Below are 26026 nucleotides of genomic sequence, written 5' to 3'. Positions count from 1 at the left end.
AAGAAAAACCACACAAGACCTTAACCCACAATACTCGGTCGAGTATCTAGTTTGCACTCATTTGGCTTACATTGAAGCAGCAATTTAGACAATTCACTATGGTGAGCAATATTATATAATTAAAATTCCAGGAAAAGCTCACACTTTACAAAGATGGAACTTTGCACCTTCAACTACATATATAAGAAGATGGATGCTGAGGATGTCTCTTGATATGGTGTCCACATTCTATTTTCAGAATTTGATGTTAATATTCTTCTTAAGAAGCTGCAATTGTTAGAAATACTTCCCTATCTGGTAATGACTTGCGCATATTATTCAGCCCATTTTATAGCAAAACTAGCATTATTTTTTAAGGTATGTGTGAAGCTAGCTGTAACCTAGTGGATGTGGCTCCAGCTAAGAAGCTGGAGGCCAAGGCCAAACAAGAGAGAAATTGTGTCTGATGCACTTCTGCCAAATAGGTGCGATATGTCTCAAGATCAAACTAATAGATATGTTGAAACAATATACAATAAAAGAACTGATCAATGTGCTCTGTGTATTTATCTTTGGCGAGAAACATTACAAGTAGTTCAACAGCAATGTATACATGATAAGGAACCCATTTCAGTTTGATCCATGTTCAAACCGGGGAAAATAACACAAGATATGTTCACCTTCACATTGCCCGAGCTATACCAGTTTACCATGGTCAAAAAGCATCTGTTGCAATGTGCTGGAGTGACAGTTTTCAATGCATCTTATCCAAATCTGTTCAAGGTCATCTGCGTTTCCATTCACCGGAGGCTTTTGTTCAGAACAATTCCTGTACAGTTGTATCTACAGGCCTAGATTCTCCATAGGCCAAAATGTCGTTTAGTCTCCACCTTGATGAATAAGAGGCAAGTGCCAGAGTAATATGCAGCATTGTCAAAACAAAGCCCCACAGTATAATATACATAAACAAGCTACTAAGGTGCATTGGAAGAAAAAACATATACATTTCAAGCTTATCTATTACACATGCCACCCATTTGAAGCAACAGAGGAACATGCAGCATTTGATGCAGACCTTAGAGCTGGATTTTAACCCTTAACTCTCACCAACTGCAATGTCCTCCAATCAATGATCATAATTTATTCCCTTTTCCATATAAAACATTTGCATTACATCATCTGCTATACAATTATATTATCTGGACATGAAGAAAAACTCATAGATTATCCAATGTTGGATACGGTTTTGTAAGACTAGGTGTTATCCATATGGGAGTAGGCCAGTTGGACCAAAGTGGAGGGGAGACAAGTTCCTCACTACTGTTATTTGCCAGGTCAAAAACTGCAATGTCACGCCGGTTATTCTTGTAAAAAGTTAGATACTTGTGGTCATCGGTAACATACACATTGTTTGCCTTCAACTGTGGATATTCTTCAGCAGAGAGACAAAGTGATTGGTTCTGGCCAACCAACAACACATGATCCTTCAAGCTATTTATTCCCACATCCTTTTCAGGCATAGTCACAACTTCAAATATTTTGATCTTAGAGGTATAGTGGACATGCGTTGCAGTGTCAGCACATGGATCACAGTCAACCACATGTTGGGATCTAAAAACTTGCATCAGATCCCCACATGGAGCATGAACAATGTAAAATGTTGGACAACTGAAGATATCTGCCCAGGCTGCAATTAACTTCGTTGCGACCACAGGGCCTTTGAGATCGAAGGCGTAAATTTCTCCTAGCGATGCCACTGCATATAACATACCATCTTTGTACACGCAGTCTTGAAAAAAACAACGTGGTTTCAGCCAGGTCCACTTGTCATCCCCTAACCAAGCAAATGAGAGTTGGCCATCTGGATCATGAATAAGCACCACGATGTAGCCTCCTGTGGATGCATCATAAAATACAAATGCCTTTTTCTGGAGGTATTGTGGCAGCTCGCCAAGATCAACGGCTTGAGGATCAGTGGTACTACGGTGCTCCGCCGTGTCCCGAGAGTAAATGTACTTACATAAGGCACCTGTTTCATCGAAAACTGGTGTCACTTGCGCGATGGTGATCACCGAGGGGAGAGCGATCTGTTCAGATGTGATGGGATTGACAATATGCATCTCGGACCTCTCATCTGCAGTTATCAGCCAGCCATTCAAGGACCCGATCAGATACCTACTGCGAATGGGTGGCTCCGGGAGAGTCAACTTGTATGACCTTTTCTCCACGAGGCTGTACGCTCTCACCAGCAGATTCAGATGTGTATAAGAGGCACGGCGTCTGGCGCCGCTGGTACTGCTCAAGGTTGCGCAGGCTGGAATACGCGGAGCGCCACGAGGAGCAGAAGGAGCAGGCACGCATCAGGTCAGGGATCTCCAGGTGTGCAAATATGGACATCAGGACATCCTGTGGCAGCTCTGGCAATCCAGCAACTGCAGCCTCCGTCAGAGGTCCATGGATGTGCTCTTCTTTGAGGAATTTCTTCGGCAAACCGGGAGGAAGAAGACCTAGCAGCCCAAGCACTCTGAAGACTAGAGAGCGCAGATTCCTTCTGTGGATGGCTGGACTCGATACCTTGGATACGCTACAGGTACCGCCCATTGGAGATAAATCGGCACTTTCAGAAGAACAATTGGTCGTTGGAAGGTTGCAATCCTGGATGGGGCACACGGAGGGCACGGCCAGGCAGGCTCTTGGGCGTACTTATGGATGTCTCCTTCTGCCGGAAATTGGACTCCGACAAGGCCACTCCCAGAAAAGGTTCCGACTTTGAATCGAACGGGTTGCCGCAAGAAATCCGAGTGCTGGCGCTCCTCCGCAGGACTGAACCGAATCCGAGAGATCGAACAACAGAACTAACCCGCAGAGAGTAGCGAGCTCAAGATCACAGTTCGGCGAACAACGAGGAGACAGAGCGTGACGGCGAGGTGGGGATTCGCCTGGCCTCCGTCGCCTTCGTCGTCAGATGCGGTAAACCGGGAATCAGACAGCGGTCGCTGAAGGGCAAGTGGAGGTGGGACTTTATGGTACCAGGATGACGGTGGGTGGGGATTCGTCGGAGGCGGTGCCTCGGCGGGCGACGGCGGCGGCTCGGTGGTTTGGTTACTAGGGCCAATGGCTGATAGGCCTGAGAGGCTGAGACAGGTAGTAGGAGGTGCCCTTGCCGAAACCAAAAGGAAAAAAACACCTACTCCCTTTACTAAATCAGAGACAAGTACTCCTACATAACAATTGAACTCAAAACGTCTAATATTTTGATGGATTGGAGTCCGGAACACTAAGAGCATCTTCGATAAATAATGTAGATGTATAAACAATTGCTTTTTTACATCTCCGAGCCCGAAAAACGTAGTTGCATTATTATTATTTTTTTAAGAAATCTCGCCACTTTATTAGATGATAGAAATGTTCATAGGTACACGAGTCTGGTCATGGGGGATTCCCAACCAAACATGTCGACCTACATCTAAATTACAAGCCAACTTGGCGAGATTGTGAGCCTCGAAGTTGTTGTTTCTACTCTCAAAAACAAAAGAGACTAAATCGAAGGAGCTCCTCCGTTGCGTTATTTCATGTACAATAGCTGAATGCGGACCACCCGTCCCCTCGTTTATGTCCAGTACCACGCCCTTGCAGTCCGAAGCGACCTTCATGTTTGTCAGATGAAGATCCAGAGCCAGCGCCAACGCCTCCCTGCAAGTGAAAGTTTCCAGTGTTGTGGGATCGGTAATGCCTCGAAAGACTGCCGCCGAAGAACCCAGATATAGTCCCGTCTGGTCTCAGCACACCGCAGAAACTGCCCCTCCACGTTTATGTCGCGCAACTGCTCCATCAACATTGATTTTCACCATCCCCTCTGGTGGAGCTAGCCATCTCCTTGTCCCTCGACTCGTCGCTGCAGTCTGTATATGATCATTCACAGGTTTTTCAAGCTGCTGCAGCTCGTTGATATAAGACATCATGAACGAAGAAGTTTGCATTGGGGACTGAAAAATCCCCTCGTGGATGGCCTTCCTTCTGGCATACCATATTGCCCATAGAGTCACAACCAGCTTTGTAAATAACTTGTGATCCAAATCCTCATTCATGCGAAACAACCAGTTCTTGGCACTTGCATCGCCATTCTCCGCCATCTTCGCAACGAGAACAAGATCAGACAACGCCCAGGTGCAGCGAGCCGTAGAACATGACACAAGCGCGTGCCTCCACAAATCGGGAGAGCCACACAGTGGGCACGCATCACGAGTAGCCATGTTCCTCCGGCTGAGGACGTCTATTGTCGGCAGAGAGTGTCGGGCGAGACGCCACAGAAAACCCTGACTTTGGATGGTACTGTCAGGGACCAAAGCGAGGTCCAATCATGTTCTTCTCTATCATTACTCGAAGATCCACTCCTATCTTCGAGCCAGTTCTCTCTGGTGATCTTCGTTTTAATCATGAACTTATAAGCTGAGCTCACCAAGAACCTTCCCTTCTTCTCCGGATGCCATGCCCAAAAGTCGTCAACGTTGCTTGTGCATACTGGAATTCTCAAGATTGCCTCTGCATCAGTTGGCAAGAAAACCGATCTAACAAGATCATCATGAAGGAAATATGCCCTAGAGGCAATAATAAAGTTATTATTTATTTCCTTATTTCATGATAAATGTTTATTATTCATGCTAGAATTGTATTAACCGGAAACATGATACATGTGTGAATACATCACTAGTAGAAAAAGGGTCAAATGTGAAGCACATTAGTGCCGGTTTAATTTTGGCCTGGTACTAATGATACCATTAGTGCCGGTTCGAACGGATTTGCATTAATGCCGGTTCGTGTTGAAAGGGGTGGTGGCAGGCTGGCGTCAGGCCGGGGCCCCACGATCACCTTTAGTACCGGTTCGTGGCACGAACCGGTACTAAAGGTCTAACCTTTAGTACCGGTTCGTGGCACGAACCGGTACTAAAGGGGTCTGACCTATAGTACCGGTTTGTGACACAAACTGGCACTATAGGGCAATTTTCAAAAAGTGTAGGGAAAATGTAAAACGGCTATAACTTTTGCATACGATGTCGGAAGAAAATGTATAATATATCAAAAAATTCAGCACGAAAATCCGCATCCGATGGAGACCGCCTATGGCCTGTTTGGAATTTTTTAGAATCCTCAAATTCCAAAAGGAAAAAAAGATATGGTTAAATTTCAGTTTTTTTAAATTTTTTGGTTAAATCTGGTCAAACTACTTATTCAAGAAGTATTAATGTTACTACATAATTATTCAAGAATATTAGTGTTACTAAATAATTATTTCAATTTTTTTGAATTTTGGTCAAATCTGGTCAAACTATGGTCAAATTGTGGTCAAACTATGGTCAAACTTATTCAAGAAATATTAGCGTTACTAAATAATTACTGTTTTTTTAGAATAATAGTTTCAAACTCAAACGATGAAATGTGTGACTTCATGCTCAAGCTAAACTCCTGAGAGTTAATAGGATTGACATCTTACTATTATCAGGAAAACAACAAGTGCAGAGTCGGAAGCGAAGGAGAATAGAACCTGAAAGTTAAGCGTGCTCGGGCTAGAGTAGTGAGAGGGATGGGTGACCGGTCGGGAAGTTAGATGATTTAGAATGAGTGATCCACACTTGAGCAGTTAAGAGAGGTGATTAGAGACTAAATCATCAAATAATTCAGAAAAATTAAAAATCGAAAAAAAATAAAAAAAAATTTCAAAAAAAAAACCTTTAGTACCGGTTGGTAACACCAACCGGTACTAAAGGTCCCCCATACCAGGGCGCGAGCTCACGCCACGTGGTGGCACTTTAGCGCCGGTTCGTGCCGAACCTGTACTAAAGGGGGGGGGGCTTTAGTGCCCACCCTTTAGTGCCGGTTATGGAACCAGCACTAAAGGCCCTTACGAACCCGCGCTAAAGCTCCGTTTTCTACTAGTGCATAGACAAACAGAGTGTCACTAGTATGCCTCTACTTGACTAGCTCGTTAATCAAAGATGGTTATGTTTCCTAGCCATAGACAAAGAGTTTTCAATTGATTAACGGGATCACATCATTAGGAGAATGATATGATTGACTTGACCCATTCCGTTAGCTTAGCACTTGATCATTTAGTATGTTGTTATTGCTTTCTTCATGACTTATACATGTTCCTATGACTATGAGATTATGCAACTCCCATTTATCGGAGGAACACTTTGTGTGCTACCAAATGTCACAACGTAATTGGGTGATTATAAAGGTGCTCTACAGGTGTCTCCGAAGGTACTTGTTGGGTTGGCGTATTTCGAGATTAAGATTTGTCACTCCGATTGTCGGAGAGGTATCTTTGGACCCACTTGGTAATGCACATCACTTAAGCCTTGCAAGCATTGCAACTAATGAGTTAGTTGCGTGATGATGTATTATGGAACGAGTAAAGAGACTTGCCGATAACGAGATTGAACTAGGTATTGAGATACCGACGATCGAATCTCGGGCAAGTAACATACCGATGACAAAGGGAACATCGTATGTTGTTATATGGTTTGACCGATAAAGATCTTCGTAGAATATGTGGGAGCCAAAATGGGCATCCAGGTTCCGTTATTGGTTATTGACCGGAGACGTGTCTCGGTCATGTCTACATAGTTCTCGAACCCGTAGGTACGCACACTTAAAGTTCAATGACGGTTATATTATGAGTTATGTGTTTTTATGTACCAAAGGTAGTTCAGAGTCCCGAATGAGATTGGGGACATGACGAGGAGTCTCAAAATGGTCGAGACATAAATATCGATAAATTGGATGACTATATTCGGACATCGGAAAGGTTCCGAGTGATTCGGGTATTTATAGGAGTACCGGAGAGTTACGGGAATTCGCCGGGGAGTATATGGGCCTTATTGGGCCATATGGGAATAGAGGAGAGAGACCAAAAGGAAGGAGGCGCCCCCCCCTCTGGTCCGAATTGGACAAGGGGTGCAGCCCCCTTTTCCTTCTTCCTCTCCCCCTCTTTCCTTCTCTCCTACTCCAACAAGGGAAGGAGGAGTCCTACTCCCGGTGGGAGTAGGACTCCCCCCTTGGCACGCCCTCCTCCTAGGCCGGCCGCCTCCCCCCTTGCTCCTTTATATACGGGGGCAGGGGGCACCCCATAGACATAACAATTGATCCCTTGGATCTCTTAGCCGTGTGCGGTGCCCCCTCCACCATAGTCCACCTCGATAATATCGTAGCGGTGCTTAGGCGTAGCCCTGTGTCGGTAGAACATCATCATCGTCACCACGCCGTCATGCTGACGGAACTCTCCCTCAAAGCTCGGCTGGATCGGAGTTCGAGGGACGTCATCGAGTTGAACGTGTGCAGAACTCGGAGGTGCCGTGCGTTCGGTACTTGATCGGTTGGATCGTGAAGACATACGACTACATCAACCGTATTGTGCTAATGCTTCCGCTTTCGGTCTACGCGGGTACCTGGACACACTCTCCCCTCTCTTTGCTATGCATCACCATGATCTTGCATGTGCATAGGAAAATTTTGAAATTACTACGTTCCCAACAGTGGCATCCGAGCCAGGTTTTATGTGCTGATGTTATATGCACGAGTAGAACACAAGTGAGTTGTGGGTGATACAAGTCATACTGCTTACCAGGATGTCACACTTTGGTTCAGGGGTATTGTTGGATGAAGCGGCCCGGACCGACATTACGCGTACGCTTACGCGAGACTGGTTCTACCGACGTGCTTTGCATACAGGTGGCTGGCGTGTGTCAGTTTCTCCAACTTTAGTTGAACCGAGTGTGGCTACGCCCGGTCCTTGAGAAGGTTAAAACAACACTAACTCGATGAACTATCGTTGTGGTTTTGATGCGTAGGTAAGAATGGTTCTTGCTCAGCCCATAGCAGCCACGTAAAACTTGCAACAACAAAGTAGAGGACGTCTCACTTGTTTTTGCAGGGCATGTTGTGATGTGATATGGTCAAGGCATGATGCTATATTTTATTGTATGAGATGATCATGTTTTGTAACCGAGTTATCGGCAACTAGCAGGAGCCATATGGTTGTCGCTTTATTCACTACAAGAAATATGTCAACTTGTGACCACCACTATTGGTCACTGAAAGGTCACAAATTTCCATTTACGACCTTTTTGTGACCAAAAACAGAAGGTCAAAAGATGGCCGTCGTAAAATGACTATAGCGACCTTTCTTTTGGAATGGTCAAAGACGTTTACGACCAAAATATTCCTACTGTGGCGTTTTGGTCACTAGCAACCTCCCCAGGCCACGTAGGCATCCAGCGTGGCAATCTGACGTGGCACAAGATTCAGCCCGGTCCAATTGGGCATTTTACATGGGCCGAGCCCATTAATTCGGCCTTTTTATATATTTTTTTCATGTCAATTTTTGGTCGATTTCATGGGCCTAGCCCAACATTATAGCCTTTTTATTTTTGGGCCGTAGCCTTTGTTTCTCTTTTTTTTAACGCATGCCAATTGTCAAATTCTGGTAATTGGGTCCCAAATGTGACGTTCTAGTTTGTGAGACCCTACTGTCAAGGTCATGTTTCAATATGCAAATACAAAAAACAGACACAATATTTCAAATAACAGCAGGAAGCAATCTGCTACATCATATAACATACATAAAAATGTGATCAACATCAAGTTTACAATTAGATAACACACATACAGCCCAAGTCTATCACAGGAGCCCTACAAGTTCTGCTACATCATATAACACACAAATAGGATTAGCTCCCAGAACTAGCACACGTACAAGTTCTGCTACAAGGAGTTCGTGACTCCCAGAACTAGCTCAATGAGGTAAAACTATGCTTCATCCAACTTCTTTGTCCTGAATGAAATGCCAGCATCTGCACATTGTAGAACAAAATGTTTAGGGACAAAATAAAAATAAATCGAACAGCAAAGTATCAAAAAACCAAAGTATTAAAAACTTCAGTAATTTACTCGTAGTTGGCAGGTACACAATACCATGGTTTTAATATAAAATAAAGAGCAAGTGTTTGGCTACAACATAGAATGCTGTAAAATTTGTTTTAGAATCCAGGCATGTCAAATTTTAAGCACCAGCAGAATAGATCTAACAAACCAGACCATGATCATCATGCGCATCAGGATTTATGGTTCTAGCAAAACAGTAAAGAGATGGACATACACGCATCAAGCATACCAGCTACTACATCACCATTCTCGTGACCATAGACATCACGATTCACTAATAATTCCCATTGGGAGATCAAACTATGCATCCAACAAGCTACAGCAACAGGGAATGCAGAAAAATTTATGACCCGAGATGACGAATCAACTGGGTACATCTCAATTTGAACAACCACGGCGAGACAACAACCGCATACTAATGCGGCGAATCAATCTGCACGCAGGAGCAGCTCCGTTCATGGCATCCACATGAGGTTGCGCAACATCAAGAACATGGCGCATGACAACAACAGACCTAGAGATCTTGGACGGAGGGAGGGGGAGCTTACACTTGCGGATGCGGCCGGGTAGAGGTGGAAGCTGCGGCGGCCGCGACGGATGCAGAATTGGAGAGGGTCCTCATGTAGCAGTAGCAGCAGCAGCAGCATGAAGAATTGAAGACCGACCAACAGAGCCTGCAATGCAAACAGAGAGGCATGAGGAAACTGAATCCAATCACATCAAATCAAATCGAGCTGCTGCACCTTGCCCTTGAGGAAAACAAACCTCATCTCATGTCATCTCAGGGAAGAATAAGAAGAAAAATATATGGCTGCTTCTCCATGACAATGACCTTGAATTGCTGCTACTGCACCAGATCGAGGAAGAAGAATACCTGCAAAAAAAGCAATAACTAGCAATGCACAAGCATGAATTCATGGAAGGACGGATGCAAGGCCAAACATCCAGCATACTGTTTCTTAATGCCCCAACTACTTAAAAAACCATGGTAGTTCTAACCATATTAAATTAAAGGACAAAGTGAAGTCATGATATTGAGTTCCATCTTATAAACCTTTCTGTTTAGCATATCCTAAATCACAGTCTATCTACCAATATATGAACTCTTTAGTTTTCAGAACCGAGGCTCACATATTTGGGCTGATTTGTACACTGTATTTTCAGTATTTTTTTTACTTGAGACAAACTAAATGCTAACATCAGTGACAACAAGACATGAACAGAAATAGCTATTGAAGAAACACGTTTATAAGATAGAATGAAAATGATTTACACCACAACATATAGTTCACATGTACTGGGGCTAGAGACTACAGAACACACATAACAGGTTTAGGAGAAGCACATGACACCACAAGAAGCACATCTACAGGCAGCAGCTATTGGATATGATGCCTTCTTTAGATTGATTGATTGATTGATTTGGTTACGGCTATTGGTTGGTGTTCAAATGTACTCCTACTAGATACAGTAGATAGCTAGATGAAGCTGGAGACTATTGTTACAGTGCACAACATGATACTGAAGCCATACATCATAATATGGTTGATTTGGTTGGCGCTAGCTAATGGCTGTTGGCGTCTGAATGTAGCATCCAGTCTCATACCAAGTTGCCTCATTCATCTCAATCTCATCCAGAGCATGCAAGCAGAGTGACAAGCAACGCAAACAAACAAACATTGGCAGCAGCTTATCATATATAGCAGGAGCGGTGTCTGCTGACCTACTGCCGATCCTCGTCGCGCTTGTCCAACCACATCTCCTAACTCCGGTCAACGCTCCACCCTCACGTTCGGGGTACCTACAGAGAGACACAGAAATTAAGAGAGAAATCTGGAGGGGGTAGGGGGAGAGGCATGACGGGGAGGCTCACCATGGTCGGGATCTCGGGAGGATGGCGCCGCAGCGGCCACAGAGGGGAAGTTTGCACCGGTGGTGGAGCCACAACGAGGCGGAGCGCAAGCAGTGGCAGTGCATCAACACCCAACTTGCCATGCTACGCAGCCTCCTCCCGTCGGCCTCCCAGGTGAGCTCGGCGAGGTGGTGCGGCACGTGCGGGTGCTGCGGGAAGATGCGGACGGCTGCATGGTGGCGGACGTGGCCGTGCCGGGGGAGAGCGATAAGGTGGGCGTGGAGGAGGAGCGCTGGGACGCCAAGCGCGTCAGGGCATTGGTGTGCTGCATCGACCGCCCGAGGCTCATGTCTGAGCTGGGGCGCACCATGCACTCCGTCAGTGCCAGGGTGGTCTGCGCGGAGATCGCCACCATCGGTTGGAGGACGCGGACGAGGTAGGCGTGGAGGAGGAGCAGCGAAGCGACCGGAGCAGCCGACGGCTGCCAGATCGAGGGAGGGTTAGGCGGAAATCCTAACCCTAGCAGAGAAGGAGGAGGGGGATGCCATGGTCGCGCCATGAAGACGAGATGAGGGGGGTGACGGAGACGAGGTCGTCGGTGGGTGGGGGCAGCGGTGGTGGATGGGGTTGGTGGCGGCGGCGGTGGATCGGGATGGTGGCGGCGGTGGTGGATGGGGATGGCGGAGACGAGGGAGAGTAGGCGGGGCGGCCTCGATCCGATCTGGAGAAAGAAAGGGTGGGTGGGTAGGTGGATTAGGGTTTTGGTATTTCAGAAGATCCACCGTTGGATGGGTGCGTGGTGGATGGCTTAGATCGTGTCCAACTTGGTAATCCGCGTGGAGGTGGTTCCTCGCTTCTCATTGGCCGGCTGTCTCGCGCTCGAATATCCAAAATTTGGACTCAAAAATCTCTGGGTTTTTTAAATGCCTACAAATCTGTGTTGCAAATTTGGATCACGCCATTTTCCAAAAGGCGGCTGATAGGTGCCGGTCAATCGGCCTAAGTTTCCGTCGATCGCCTCGTGACCCTATGATTTTTTCATCTCTAACCATTTGATTCACCTCCCACTTTATACTTTCTTCCCCATCTTCCTTGTTCTCCCTTAGATAGAACACATCGTTGACCCTCCCATCGTTGCGCTGTCGCGCACAACCGCAGTTTACCGCCTCACCGCCGGCATCACCCCTACATGCTTTAGTTGTAGCATTCGCCAGTTCTAGCACCTCCTCGAGATGAAAAACCTTCGCATTGTGTCATCATATGTGACAAGAAAGAAATGGTGCGTATTTGAATGACAAACAATGTTGTCTAAGGAAGTTTTCATTTTCTTTTGACGAAAAAATCATTTTCCATTTTTTGAGCGCCCAAAATGAGTTTTTTTGTGAAGAATGTACCAAATAATTGTTGTAAAATTGGACCAAATCAATTTTATAAAATACTAGGCCATATTTAATCCACAATTGACCAAATGGTTGGGTGTCAAAAGATTTGATCCACCTCTGGTGAAAAAAACAAATTCCCGCTGATTCAGCTGGAAGCGGGTTAAATTTGAACTGTAGATGCCTTGTAGTTTGCTCTTTATTTTTTCCAAAAATCATTTCTAGGTACATAAGTATCTATTTAATCAGAGAAACACCAAAAAAATTCCAAGATTCAACCACTAGCTAGGAACGGTCATTCCCACCGTTTTGACCGCATTTTGAAACGGGCATAAAAAATTAAAAAAAAATTAAAAAATTGGGAAACCTTCGCATTGTGTCATTATATGTGGCCAAGTTCCTAGGAAAAATAACAAACTTGTCATACAACAATTATTTTAAAAAAGTGTTCTCAGAAATGAGCTATCATCTCTAAAGATTCATGGCTTTCAAGCCAAATGATCAATCTTATGGCCACATTCATGGAATAGTTTGTTCAAATGATCTCATATTGTGCACAAGGGTGCATATTGGAATGGCAACAATGTTGCCTAAGGAAGTTTTCATTTTCTTTGGACGAAAAAACCATTTTTCATTTTCCGAGTGCCCGAAAGGAGGTTTTTTTGTGAAGGAACTACCAAATAATTGTTGCAAAATTGGACCAAATCATTTTTCTAAAATACTAGGCCATATATAATGCACAATTGACAAAATGGCTGGGTGAATTTTTTTTTGATCCACCTCTGATGAAAAAGACAAATTGTCGTCGATTTAGTTGGAAACGGGTCAAATTTGAACTGTAGCTGCCTCATAGTTTGCTCTTTATTTTTTCCAAAAATCATTTCTAGGTACAAAAGTATATATTTAATCATAGAAACACCAAAAAATTCCAAGATTCAACCACTAGCTAGGAACGGTCAAGCCCGCCGTTTTGACCGCATTTTGAAACGGGCATAAAAAATTCAAAAAAAAAATCAAAAAATTGGAAAACCTTCGCATTGTGTCATTATATGTGACCAAGTTTCCAGGAAAAATAATAAACTTGTAATACGGTAATTGTTTTTAAAAAGTGTTCTCAGAAATGAGCTATCAAGTGTGAAGATTCATGGCTTTCAAGCCAAATGATCAATCTTATGGCCACATTCATGGCATAGTTTGTTCAAATGATCTCATATTGTGCACAAGGGTGCATATTGGAATAGCAAACAATGTTGCCTAAGGAAGTTTTCATTTTCGTTGGACGAAAAAACCATTTTCCATTTTTCGAGTGCCCGAAAGGAGGTTTTTTTGTGAAGGAACTACCAAATAATTGTTGCAAAATTGGACCAAATCATTTTTATAAAATACTAGGCCATATTTAATGCACAATTGACAAAATGGTCTAGTGTAAATTGTTTTGATCCACCTCTCGTGAAAAAGACAAATTTCTGCCGATTCAGTTGGAAGCGGGTCAAATTTGAACTGCAGCTGCCTCATAGTTTGCTATTTATTTTTTCCAAAAATCATTTCTAGTTACATAAGGACCTATTTAATCATAAATACATGGTTTGGTGGCGATACGTCGAGGTTTGGGCGGTGGCCGAGGGCCCCAACTCTAGAGCGCGTAAACTCGCATGCCCGCCGCGTGGTCACCGCGTGACCGTGGCGTTGCCATGTGTTCTGGGCAGCCTAGGCATGTCTAGTGAGTTGGGCACTCCCCAGGTTGGTGCTAGGAAGAAAATTACAACATAAGATTCTCACGAGGAGACCAATCGATGCTCAAACATGAACTAGCAGCCAAGTGTTTGATTAGCGGTACGGGAAATGCACATGGCTAATGGGCGTAAGTTTTGGCTGAGGATGAGCTGTTACTAAGAAGACCGTCTTCACATATTTTCAGCTCAAAAGGAGGAGCCTAGGTGGTACTTGCTTTACAAAGTACCACACTGGACATAAATACGAATGTTGAAGCTGGGCTCAAAATAATGAATGGATTGAGCCAGCATTTGGTGGACGATGGTTATTTGGGCATAGGAAAGCACTATAGAAAATGGATACCATTTGGACATGCCAAAGTGGTACTTCCTTCACAAAGTGCTGCTTTGAATAGAATAGGAAAATGAATATTTTTGAATTATTTTTGAACTAGGCAAGGAATGTTTTTGACATATTTGATGAAGATATGATCCAAAACATTTATGAGAATTTTTTGGGAATTTTTGGAATAACAGAAATATAGGTTGCTTCACAACCTAGGGCAAAAACTGCCACATGGACATGACACATAGGCAAAACTGATGAGATGGCGCCTAGTCATCACAACCCACCACAATCTACAAGGCTATGACCATCTATGTTGGTCATTAACAACTAGAAATAAGGCAGCGGACTAGCACTGTTTGCTTTGTGACCATTTCGTGTAAGGAAATTACGACCTTTCTGACCAAAATGGTCACAATGGTTTAGGGTTTGGAGCCCCCCGAACAGCTTTTGACCAATTGGTCTGAAATGGTCATAAATCTATGACCAATTCTTCCAGGGTCACTGACAAAAGGTCACAAGTTGACATATTTCTTGTAGTGATTGTATGCAATGCAATCACCCTGTAATTGCTTTACTTTATCACTAAGCGGTAGCGTTAGTCGTAGAAGCAATAGTTGGCGATACGACAACGATGCTACAATGGAGATCAAGGTGTCACACCGGTGACGATGGTGATCATGATGGTGCTTCGGAGATGGAGATCACAAGCACAAGATGATGATGGCCATATCATATCACTTATATTGATTGCATGTGATGTTTATCTTTTATGCATCTTATTTTGCTTTGATTGACGGTAGCATTATAAGATGAACTCTCACTAAATTTCATGATACAAGTGTTCTCCCTGAGTATGCACTGTTGCCAAAGTTCGTCGTGCCCAGACACCATGTGATGATCGGGTGTGATAAGCTCTACATCCATCTACAATGGGTGTAAGCTAGTTTTGCACATGCAGAATGCTCAGGTTAAACTTGACGAGCCTAGCATATGCAGATATGGCCTCGGAACACTGAGACCGAAAGGTCGAGCGTGAATCATATAGTAGATATGATCAACATAGTGATGTTCACCATTGAAAACTACTCCATTTCACGTGATAATCGGTTATGGTTTAGTCGATTGGATCACGTGATCACTTAGATGATTAGAGAGATGTCTATCTAAGTGGGAGTTCTTAAGTAATATGATTAATTGAACTTTAATTTATCATGAACTTAGTCCTGATAGCATTTTGCAAATTATGTTGTAGATCAATAGCTCGCGTTGTTGTTTCCCAATGTTTATTTTGATATGTTCCTAGAGAAAAACTATGTTGAAAGATGTTAGTAGCAATGATGCGGATTGGATCCGTGATCTAAGGATTATCCTCATTGCTGCATAGAAGAATTATGTCCTTGATCCACCGCTAGGTGACGGACCTATTGCAGGAGCAGATGCAGACGTTATGAACGTTTGGCAAGCTCGGTATGATAACTCCTTGATAGTTTAGTGCACCATGCTTTACGGCTTAGAACCGGGACTGCAAAAATGTTTTGAACGCTACGGAGCATATAAGATGTTCCAAGAGTTGAAATTGGTATTTCATACTCGTGCCCGTGTCGAGAGGTATGAGACCCCTAACAGTACTTTGCCTAAAAAATGGAGGAGAATAGCTCAACTAGTGAGCATGTGCTCAGATTGTCTGGGTACTACAATCGCTTGAATCAAGTGGGAGTTAATCTTCCAGATAAGATAGTGATTGACAGAGTTCTCTAGTCACCATCAACAAGTTACTGGAACTTCGTGCTGAACTATAGTATGCAAGGGATGACGAAAATGATTCCCGAGCTCTTCGTGATGTTGAAATCGGCGAAGGTAGAAATCAAGAAAGAGCATCAAGTGTTGATGGTTGACAAGACCACTAGTTTCAAGAAAATGGCAAAGGCATAGAAGGGGAACTTCAAAAAAATGGCAAACAAGTTGCTGCTCAAGTGAAGAAGCCCCAGTCTGGACCTAAGCCTGAAACTGAGTGCTTCTACTGCAAAGGGACTGGTCACTAGAAGCGGAACTGCCCCAAGTATTTGGCGGATAAGAAAGATGGCAAAGTGAACACAAGTATATTTGATATACATGTTATTGATGTGTACTTTACTAGTGTTTATAGCAACCCCTCGGTATTTGATACTGGTTCAGTTGCTAAGAGTAGTAACTCGAAACGGGAGTTGCAAATAAACAGATACTAATTAAGGGTGAAGTGACGATGTGTGTTGGAAGTGGTTCCAAGTTTGATATGATCATCATCGCACACTCCCTATACTTCCGAGATTAGTGTTAAACCTAAATAAATGTTATTTAGTGTTTGCGTTAAGCATGAATATGATTTGATCATGTTTATTGCAATATGGTTATTCATTTAAGTCAAAGAATAATTGTTATTCTCTTTACATGAATAAAACCTACTATGGTCATACACTCAATATAAATGGTTTATTGAATCTCGATAGTAGTGATACACATATTCATAATATTGAAGCCAAAAGATGCAAAGTTAATAATGATAGTGCAACTTATTTGTGGCACTGCCGTTTAGGTCATATTGGTGTAAAGCGCATGAAGAAACTCCATGCTGATGGGATTTTGGAATCACTTGATGCTTGCGAACGATGCCTTATGGGAAAGATGACTAAGACTCCGTTCTCCGGAACAATGGAACGAGCTACTGACTTGTTGGGAATAATACATATCGATGTATGCGGTCTAATGAGTGTTGATGCTCGTGGCGGGTATCGTTATTTTCTGACCTTCACAGATGATTTGAGCAGATATGAGTATATCTTCTTAATGAAGCACAAGTCTGAAACATTTGAAAAGTTCAAAGAATTTCAGAGTGAATTGGAGAATCATCGTAACAAGAAAATAAAGATTCTACAATCTGATCATAGAGGAGAATATTTGAGTTACGAGTTTGGCCTTCATTTAAAAACAATGTGGAATAGTTTCACAGCTCATGCCACCTGGAACACCACAGCGTAATGGTGTGTCCGAACGTCGTAACTGCACTTTATTGGGTATGGTGCGATCTATGATGTATCTTACGTTATGCATTAGAGACAACTGCATTCACTTTAAATAGGGCACCATCAAAATCCGTTGAGACGGCGCCTTATGAACTGTGGTTTGGCAAGAAACCAAAGTTGTCGTTTCTTGAAGGTTGGGGCTGAGATGCTTATGTGAAAAAGTTTCAACCTGATAAGCTCGAACCCAAATCAGAGAAATGTGTCTTCATAGGATACCCAAAGGAAACTGTTGGGTACACCTTCTATCACAGATACGAAGGCAAGACATTCATTGCCAAGAATGGATCCTTTCTAGAGAAGGAGTTTCTCTCGAAAGAAGTGAGTGGGAGGAAAGTAGAACTTGATGAGGTAACTGTACCTGCTCCCTTATTGGGAAGTAGTTCATCACAGAAATCAGTTCCTGTGACTCCTACACCAATTAGTGAGGAGGCTAATGATGATGATCACATAACGTCAGATCAAGTTACTACCGAACCTCGTAGGACAACCAGAGTAAGATCCGCACCAGAGTGGTACGGTAATCCTGTTCCGGAGGTCATGTTACTTGACCATGACGAACCTACGAACTATGAGGAAGCGATGATGAGCCCAGATTCCGAAAAATGGCTTGAGGCCATGAAATCTGAGATGGGCGCCATGTATGAGAACAAAGTGTGGACTTTGGTTGACTTGCCCGATGATCGGCAAGCCATAGAAAATAAATGGATTTTCAAGAGGAAGATGGACACTGATAGTAGTGTTACTATCTAAAAAAGCTAGACTTGTCGAAAAAGATCTTTGACAAAGTTCAAGATGTTGACTACGATGAGTTTTTTCTCACTCGTATCGATGCTTAAAAGTCTGTCCGAATCATGTTAGCAAATTGCCACATTTTATGAAATTTGGCAAATGGATGTCAAAACTACATTCCTTAATGGATTTCTTAAAGAAAAGTTGTATATGATGCAACCAGAAGGTTTTTTCGATCCTAAAGGTGCTGACAAAATGTGCAAGCTCCTGCGATCCATCTATGGACTGGTGCAAGCATCTCGGAGTTGGAATATACGCTTTGATAAGTTGATCAAAGCATATAGTTTTATACGGACTTGCGGTGAAGCATGTATTTACAATAAAGTGAGTGGGAGCACTACAACCTTTCTGATAAGTATATGTGAGTGACATATTGTTTATCATAGAATTTTTCTGGAAAGCATAAAGGAGTGTTTGAAAGGAGTTCTTCAAAAGAAAGACCTCAGTAAAGTTACTTACATATTGAGCATCAAGATCTATCGAGATAGATCAAGACGCTTGATAAGATTTTCAATTAGTACATACCTTGACAAGATTTTGAAGTAGTTCAAAGTGGAACAGTCAAAGAAAGAGTTCTTGCCTGTGTTGCAAAGGTGTGAAATTGAGTAAGACTCAAATCCTGACCATGGCAGAAAATAGAAAGAGAATGAAGGTCATTCCCTATGCCTCAGTCATAGGTTCTATAAAAGTATGCCATGCTATGGACCAGACCTATTGTATACCCTGCCCTGGTTTGGCAAGGGAGTATAATAGTGATCTAGGAGTAGATCACTGGACATCGGTCAAAATTATCCTTAGTGGAATAAGGATATGTTTCTCGATTATGGAGGTGACAAGAGGTTCGTCGTAAAGGGTTACGTCAATGCAAGTTTTGACACTTATCCAGATGACTCTAAGTATCAATCTAGATACATATTGAAAGTGGGAGCAATTAGCTAGAGTAGCTCCGAGCAGAGCATTGTAGACATAGAATATTTGCAAAATACATACGGCTCTGAATGTGACAGACCCGTTGACTAAACTGCTCTCACATGCAAAACATAATCACACCCTAGTACTCTTTGGGTGTTAATCACATATCGATGTGAACTAGATTATTGACTGTAGTAAACCCTTTGGGCGTTGGTCACATGACGATGTGAACTATGGGTGTTAATCACATGTAGATGTGAATATTAGTGTTAAATCACATGGTGATGTGAACTAGATTATTCACTCTAGTGCAAGTGGGAGTCTGAAGGAAATATGCCCTAGAGGCAATAATAAAGTTATTATTTATTTCCTTATTTCATGATAAATGTTTATTATTCATGCTAGAATTGTATTAACCGGAAACATGATACATGTGTGAATACATAGACAAATAGAGTGTCGCAAGTATGCCTCTACTTGACTAACTCGTTAATCAAAGATGATAATGTTTCCTAGCCATAGACAAAGAGTTGTCATTTGATTAACGGGATCACATCATTAGGAGAATGATATGATTGACTGGACCCATTCCATTAGCTTAGCACTTGATTGTTTAGTATGTTGTTATTGCTTTCTTCATGACTTATACATGTTCCTATGACTATGAGATTATGCAACTCCCGTTTACCGGAGGAACACTTTGTGTGCTACCAAACGCCACAACATAACTGGGTGATTATAAAGGTGCTCTACAGGTGTCTCCGAAGGTACTTGTTGGGCTGGCGTATTTCGAGTTAGGATTTGTCACTCCGATTGTCGGAGAGGTATCTTTGGGCCCACTCGGTAATGCACATCACTTAAGCCTTGCAAGCATTGCAACTAATGAGTTAGTTGCGGGATGATGTATTACGGAACAAGTAAAGAGACTTGCCGGTAACGAGATTGAACTAGGTATTTGCTACCTCTTGAGCACTACGTTGGATTTACCTGAAGAGGAGAGGATGATGCAGCAAAGTAGCGTAAGTATTTCCCTCAGTTTTTGAGAACCAAGGTATCAATCCAGTAGGAGACCACGCATAAGTCCCTCGTACCTACACAAAATGATAGCTACTCGCAACCAACGCGATTAGGGGTTGTCAATCCCTTCACGGTCACTTACGAGAGTGAGATCTGATAGAGATAATAAATAATATTTTTGGTATTTTTGATAGATAGATGCAAAGTAAAAAGTAAAAGGCAAAGTAAAAACAAAGCAAGTAAATAAAGCGATAGAGATTGATATGATGAGAATAGACCCGGGGGCCATAGGTTTCACTAGTGGCTTCTCTCAAGAGCATAGTATTCTACGGTGGGTGAACAAATTACTATTGAGCAATTGACAGAATTGAGCATAGTTATGTGTATATCTAGGAAATGATCATGTATATAGGCATCACGTCCAAGACAAGTAGATCGAAACGATTCTGCATCTACTACTATTACTCCACTCATCGACCGCTATCCAGCATGCATCTAGAGTATTAAGTTAAAAATAGAGTAACGCCTTATAAGCAAGATGACATGATGTAGAGGGATAAATTCATGCAATATGATAAAAACGCCATCTTGTTATCCTCGATGGCAACAATACAATACGTGCCTTGCAACCCTTTCTGTCACTGGGTAAGGACACCCTAAGATTGAACCCAAAGCTAAGAACTTCTCCCATTGCAAGAACTACCAATCTAGTTAGCCAAACCAGAAAGGATAATTCTGAGAGACTTGCAAAGATAACTCAATCATACATAAAAGAATTCAGAGAAGAATCAAATATTTTCCATATATAATACTGGATCATAAACCCACAATTCATCGGTCTCAACAAACACACCGCAAAAAGAAGATTACATCGAATAGATCTCCATAAGAGAGGGGGAGAACATTGTATTGAGATCCAAAAAGAGAGAACAAGACATCTAGCTATTAGCTATGGACCCGAAGGTCTAAAGTAAACTACTCACACTTCATCGGAGGGGCTATGGTGTTGATGTAGAAGCCCTCCGTGGTGGATGCCCCCTCTGGCGGAGCTCTGGAACAGGCCCCAAGATGAGATCTCATGGATACAGAAGGTTGCAGCGGTGGAATTAGATTTTTGGCTCATGTTCTGATCGTTTGGGGATACGTAGGTATATATAGGAGGAAGGAGTACGTCGGTGGAGCGTCAGGGGCCCTCGAGGTAGGGGGGCGCGCCGAGGGGGGGGGGCACCCTCCACCCTCGTGACCGCCTCTGGCACTTCTTGGAGTAGGGTCCAAGTCTCCTGGATCACGTTCGGTGAGAAAATCACGTCCCCGAAGGTTTTATTCCGTTTGGACTCCATTTGATATTCCGTTTCTTCGAAACACTGAAATAGGCAAAAAAACAGCAATTCTGGGCTGGGCCTCCAGTTAATAGGTTAGTCCCAAAAATAATATAAAAGTGGAAAATAAAGCCCAATATAGTCCAAAACAGTAGATAAAGTAGCATGGAGCAATCAAAAATTATAGATACGTTGCAAACGTATCAGGCATCCCCAAGCTTAATTCCTGCTCGTCCTCGAGTAGGTAAATGATAAAAAAGAATTTTTGATGCGGAGTGATACTTTGGCATAATTTCAATGTAAATCTTCTTAATTGTGATATGAATATTCAGATCCGAAAGATTCAAGACAAAAGTTCGTATTGACATAAAAAAATAATACTTCAAGCATATAATCAAAGCAATCATGTCTTCTCAAAATAACATGGCCAAACAAAGTTATCCCTAGAAAATCATATAGTCTGGCTATGCTCCATCTTCCCCACACAAAATATTTAAATCATGCACAACCCCGATGACAAGCCAAGCAATTGTTTCATACTTATGATATTCTCAAAACTTTTTCAATCTTCACGCAATACATGAGCGTGAGCCATGGATATAGCACTTATAGGTGGAATAGAAGGGTTGTTGTGGAGAAGACAAAAAGAGGGAAGATAGTCTCACATCAACTAGGCGTATCAACGGGCTATGGAGATGCCCATCAATAGATATCAATGTGAGTGAGTAGGGATTGCCATGCTGTTGGAAATATGCCCTAGAGGCAATAACAAAGTAGTTATTATTATATTTCCTTGTTCATGATAATCGCTTATTATCCATGCTATAATTGTATTGATAGGAAACTCAGATACATTTGTGGGTACATAGACAACACCATGTCCCTAGTAAGCCTCTAGTTGACTAGCTCGTTGATCAATAGATGGTTACTGTTTCCTGACCATGGACATTGGATGTCGTTGATAACGGAATCACATCATTAGGAGAATGATGTGATGGACAAGACCCAATCCTAAGCCTAGCACAAAGATCATGTAGTTCGTATGCTAAAGCTTTTCTAATGTCAAGTATCATTTCCTTAGACCATGAGATTGTGCAACTCCCGATTACCGTAGGAATGCTTTGGGTGTACCAAACGTCACAACGTAACTGGGTGGCTATAAAGGTACACTACGGGTTGTTGGAAATATGCCCTAGAGGCAATAATAAATTAGTTATTATTATTATATTTCCTTGTTCATGATAATCGTTTATTACCCATGCTATAATTGTATTGATAGGAAACTCAGATACATGTGTGGGTACATAGACAACACCATGTCCCTAGTAAGCCTCTAGTTGACTAGCTCGTTGATCAATAGATGGTTACGGTTTCCTGACCATGGACATTGGATGTCGTTGATAACGGGATCACATCATTAGAAGAATGATGTGATGGACAAGACCCAATCCTAAGCCTAGCACAACGATCGTAGTTCGTATGCTAAAGCTTTTCTAATGTCAAGTATCTTTTCCTTAGACCATGAGATTGTGCAACTCCCAGATACCGTAGGAATGCTTTGGGTGTACCAAACGTCACAACGTAACTGGGTGGCTATAAAGGTGCACTACAGGTATCTCCGAAAGTGTCTATTGGGTTGGCACGAATCGAGACTAGGATTTGTCACTCCGTGTAAACGGAGAGGTATCTCTAGGCCCACTCAGTAGGACATCATCATAATGTGCACAATGTGACCAAGGGGTTGATCATGGGATGATGTGTTACGGAACGAGTAAAGAGACTTGCCGGTAACGAGATTGAACAAGGTATCGGTATACCGACGATCGAATCTCGGGCAAGTACAATACCGTTAGACAAAGGGAATTTTATACGGGATCGATTGAGTCCTTGACATCGTGGTTCATCCGATGAGATCATCGTGGAACATGTGGGAGCCAACATGGGTATCCAGATCCCGCTGTTGGTTATTGACCGGAGAACGTCTCGGTCATGTCTGCATGGTTCCCGAACCCGTAGGGTCTACACACTTAAGGTTCGACGATGCTAGGGTTATAAAGGAAGTTTGTATGTGGTTACCGAATGTTGTTCGGAGTCCCGGACAAGATCCCGGACGTCACGAGGAGTTCTGGAATGGTCCAGAGGTAAAGATTTATATATGGAAAGTTGTTGTTCGGGTTCCGGGAAAAGTTCGGGTTTTTCCAGTATTGTACCGGGAAGCTTCCAGAAGGTTCCGGAGGATTCCGGAGGGGTCTGGAGGTCCGGAAATTGTTCCACCACATCCAATACAGCAGCATGGGTAGTAGGGGGCGCCCTAGCCTTAATGGGCCAGGGGTACCGGCCCTCCCAAGGCCCATGCGCATGGGAGAGGGGAAACCCTAAGGGGGAGGGCCTCCACTTGACTTGGGAGGCACTCCTCCCCCCCTTGGCCGCCGCCCCCTCCTCACATTGGATCTGAGGGGGCCGCCCCCCCTCTCCCTTGCCCCTATATATATGTGGGGGGTGGGAGGGCAGCCGCACCCAAGTTCTGGCGCAGCCCTCCCCCTCTCCCAAGTCCTCCTCCTCCCCCGCGGTGCTTGGCGAAGACCTGCAGGATTGCCACGCTCCTCCACAACCACCACGCCGTTGTGCTGCTGCTGGATGGAGTCTTCCCCAACCTCTCCCTCTCTCCTTGCTGGATCAAGGCATGGGAGACGTCACTGGGCTGTACGTGGGTTGAACGCGGAGGTGCCGTCCGTTCGGCACTAGGATCTCCGGTGATTTGGATCACGACGAGTATGACTCCTTCAACCATGTTCTCTTGAATGCTTCCACTTAGCGATCTACAAGGGTATGTAGATGCACTCTCCTTCCCCTCATTGCTGGTTTCTCCATAGATAGATCTTGGTGACACGTAGGAATTTTTTTGAATTTCTGCTACGTAACCCAACAGTGGCATCATGAGCTAGGTCTATTGCGTAGATTCTTTGCATGAGTAGAACACAAAGTAGTTGTGGGTGCTGATTTTGTTCAATATGCTTACCGTTACTAGTCCAATCTTGATTCGGCGGCATTGTGGGATGAAGCGGCCCGGACCGACCTTACACATACACTTATGTGAGACAGGTTCCACCGACTGACATGCACTTGTTGCATAAGGTGGCTAGCGGGTGCCAGTCTCTCCCACTTTAGTCGGATCGGATTCGATGAAAAGGGTCCTTATGAAGAGTAAATAGCAATTGACATATCATGTTGTGGTTTTTGCGTAGGTAAGAAACGTTCTTGCTAGAAACCCATATCAGCCACGTAAAACATGCAAACAACAATTAGAGGACGTCTAACTTGTTTTTGCAGGGTATGCTATGTGATGGGATATGGCCAAGAAGAATGTGATGAATGATATGTGATGTATGAGATTGATCATGTTCTTGTAATAGGAATCACGACTTGCATGTTGATGAGTATGACAACCGGCAGGAGCCATAGGAGTTGTCTTTATTTATTGTATGACCTGCGTGTCATTGAACAATGCCATGTAATTACTTTACTATATTGCTAACCGGTAGCCTTAGTAGTAGAAGTATTAAGTTGGTGAGACAACTTCATGGAGACATGATGATGGAGATCATGATGATGGAGATCATGGTGTCATGCCGGTGACGATGATGATCATGGAGCCCCGAAGATGGAGATCAAAAGGAGCAATATGATATTGGCCATATCATGTCACTATTTGATTTCATGTGATGTTTATCATGTTTATGCATCTTATTTGCTTAGAACGACGGTAGTAAATAAGATGATCCCTCATTAAAATTTCAAGAAAGTGTTCCCCCTAACTGTTCACCGTTGCGAAAGTTTGTCGTTTCGAAGCACCACGTGATGATCGGGTGTGATAGATTCTTACATTCACATACAACGGGTGTAAGCCAGATTTACACACGCGAAACACTTAGGTTGACTTGACGAGCCTAGCATGTACAGACATGGCCTCGGAACACAAGAGACCAAAAGGTCGAGCATGAGTCGTATGGTAGATACGATCAACATGAAGATGTTCACCGATGATGAATAGTCTGTCTCACGTGATGATCGGACACGGCCTAGTTGACTCAGATCATGTAATCACTTAGATGACTAGAGGGATGTCTATCTGAGTGGGAGTTCATGAGATGAACTTAATTATCCTGAACATAGTCAAAAGATCTTTGCAAATTATGTCGTAAGCTCGCGCTTTAGTTCCGCTGTTTAGATATGTTCCTAGAGAAAATATAGTTGAAAGTTGACAGTAGCGATTATGCGGATAGTAGAAAGCTTATGTCCTTAATGCTCCGCTCAGTGTGCTGAACCCCAAACGTCGTCTGTGGATGTTGCGAACATCGGACATACACGTTTTGATAACTATGTGATAGTTTAGTTAAATGGTTTAGAGTAGAGGCACCAAAGACGTTTCTCGAAACATCGCGGAACATATGAGATGTTTCGAGGGCTGAAATTGGGATTTCAGGCTCGCGCCCACGTCAAGAGGTATAAGACCTCCGACGATTTTCTTAGCCTGCAAACTAAGGGAGAAAAGCTCAATCGTTGAGCTTGTGCTCAGATTGTCTGAGTACAACAATCACTTTAATGGAGTGGGAGTTGATCATCCAGATGAGATAGTGATGTTTCTCCAAAGTCATTGCCACCAAGATGCTGGAGCTTCATGATGAACTATAACATATCAGGGATAGATATGATGAT

The 26026-nt window shown here is 43.3% G+C and overlaps 2 pseudogenes; one reads left to right on the top strand and one right to left on the bottom strand.

Moving 5' to 3' along the window:
• Positions 1–625: 625 nt before the first annotated feature.
• Positions 626–3136, bottom strand: LOC123133634 (putative F-box protein At3g25750; annotated as a pseudogene).
• Positions 3137–10816: 7680 nt separating this feature from the next.
• On the top strand, positions 10817–11214 carry LOC123138902 (transcription factor bHLH30-like; annotated as a pseudogene).
• The last annotated feature ends 14812 nt before the right edge of the window (positions 11215–26026 follow it).

Source organism: Triticum aestivum, chromosome 6B, assembly GCF_018294505.1.
Source record: "Triticum aestivum cultivar Chinese Spring chromosome 6B, IWGSC CS RefSeq v2.1, whole genome shotgun sequence".
Lineage (NCBI taxonomy): Eukaryota > Viridiplantae > Streptophyta > Magnoliopsida > Poales > Poaceae > Triticum > Triticum aestivum.
This window is presented reverse-complemented; position numbering and strand designations above follow the sequence as displayed.